We start from the raw sequence: 2,467 nt of genomic DNA, 5'->3' as shown, positions 1-2,467 counted from the left end.
TTTGATAAATGAAAAAAGGTTTATGATAATGATCATAACCTTGAGGGCAAGCCCTCCTACTACAAGTGATGCTTTCATAAGACTAACTCAAACTCACAATCAATTAACTTGAGCGGTGATGAATTAAGGGCATTTTCACCATTAGGCCACCAACCCAATTGATATAGCTAACTATACGCTAAGTTAATACAAGGTGTAAAATAGTTAAATATCTAACTTTTTAAAGAAATTTAGGGATAAATTTATCCGATAAAACCGATCTAATGTCAATATGGTATCTGTATCTATATCGGTTATCCAATGTCGTGGCACTAAAACCATGAGGGGGACGAGGACAGTCTGAAATCTGAACGATGTGAGAATGGTATTTTTCGTAATTAAATAGAAAATTTAGGCTTATTCGGAAGAATAGTTGTTCTCAATGAAGATAGTAAAAATTTGATTTGGAGCAGGAGCTCCGTTTTTTACCCAAGAAAAAAAAGCAGGTGTTCCGTACAGACAGAGTCAGAGGTGGCGGGCTGGCGGCGCTCTTTCACTTTCTCTATTTCTTTCTCTTTCTCTCACTGCAGGTGGTCTGGTCTGGTCTGGTCTGGTCTGATCTGGTCAGACCTTTTAATGGGAATATATAGATAAAATAAATAAAATATTAAAGATGTGACGTGGCAGAAAGCAGAAGACCCCATTTGGAAATTGGAACAGTTTTGCGCGCGCTTTCGTCCCTGCCACTTGTCGAATTGTCGTTCTTCTCCATATTGTGAAAGTATATCTCTTGCTTAGCCTTATCCCTATGTGCGAATAAGTACGGCCTATTACCCTCGACATTTATGATGGATATCAATATAAGTAGATATTGATATCGATATCAAAAACTAATTCTTTGATGGATAGGTTTATTTAGAAACAAAACTAAACTCCATTGGCAATGGTGGTGAAATAAATCAAAATGGGATGAAGTGTTGAGGAAAAATGGAAAATCCCCCCAAATCCCCAATAGGATCCATCATGGTTTGAGGAATTGGATCCAATCAGCCTAAATTAGTTTGATCGGATTTGTATCTACCTTGATCACTTTGATATTGTATCAATGAATTTAGAGATAAAGGGTAAAATAGTAAAAAAAAAAAAAATTAATTAAATTCAATGGTTTTTCTGTCTAATTTGGAATTCTGACCAATCTCAGAATCGAATTAATATCAGCCTTGACCAATCCTATACCAATACGGAATCTTTCTTCTAGAACATGGATCCCCATAGTCCATACTCCACGTTCCACTTTTCTCTTTCTTTTGCTTTATCCTCACATGTTTTTATAGTAAAGAGTAGTATACTCACATGTGAGGTATCCCATAAAGGTGTTTTAATCCACAGCTCTAACCACCCTCCCCCTCCTCCAAAGAAAAAAAAAATTATTTTAAAGATAATTAAACAAGAATTACTTCAAGAATAAGTTCTTTACTTTCAACCGAAACAAGAAAAGGCAACCAAGAAGAAAAACCAATTAAATTGTTTAATTAAAGTTGCTCTTTATGAATTGGCATTTCTTTTTCTTTGGAATCAGTTCAAAAGCTAAAAAGCCGAACAAGGAATAAAGAGACATTAAAAGAGAGGGAATTCAAATTGAATTAATGATGGTAGCATGCATTGATTTGTATAGATTATTAAATAACAATAAGATAGTATGTACTAGTTAGTTTTAAATACCAAATTTATAAAATAATATTTCAAAGAAAAAAGAATTATAGCAGCCTGATATTATCTACCCTCAAACCAAACTGATATGAGAAGACTACTACATTGCCTCCCATCCTGTTCGCCAAAGATACTTTTGTATATTCTTCTATTGACCCTGTGTGCTGGTATTATCTACACTTTATTAAGGGTTCATTTTGAAAGACAATGGAGGTTATTTGCTTCTTTGAAAGGGAAGGGCAATCACTTTCATTGCCATTTTCTTTACTAATGGAATATTAAAAAGGAAAACCTCATGGTTAAGGCAATTCAGTTAAAGCAGAAATTCATATTGGGTATTCTAAGAGACGTCCAACTTTTTCTTTCAATGACTTTTGAAACACCGATCTGCCTATAGTCTCTCATTGGTCTTTAGTTAAAGGCTTTAGGCTGTTTGAAAAAAAAAATAACACTTTAGGCCGCAATTGGTGATTTCTTACCATATAAAGCAACAATGGTTGGATGCATAGTTATCCTTTCACTAGAAAAAGAAAAAGGAAATGAAAATGCCTCCATCACATAATACAATTTGTTTACCAAAAGAAAAACATGATTGGTTGGGGTTAAGGGTGTTAATCGGTCTACTCGGTCGGGTTGAATCAATTTATGGGTGAGAATAGGTGAACCTAGCATCAAACCAATAAAGGAAAAGTTTGATATATTTTTCGGTTCGATTTGAGTTTGGCTTATTTAAGTTTTCACTTATTGGTTTGATAATTTTACCCTAAATGAAAAAAAA

Source organism: Macadamia integrifolia, chromosome 12, assembly GCF_013358625.1.
Source record: "Macadamia integrifolia cultivar HAES 741 chromosome 12, SCU_Mint_v3, whole genome shotgun sequence".
In the NCBI taxonomy this organism is placed as follows: domain Eukaryota; kingdom Viridiplantae; phylum Streptophyta; class Magnoliopsida; order Proteales; family Proteaceae; genus Macadamia; species Macadamia integrifolia.
The sequence above is the reverse complement of the archived record's forward strand: the minus strand, read 5'-3'. Positions refer to the sequence as shown.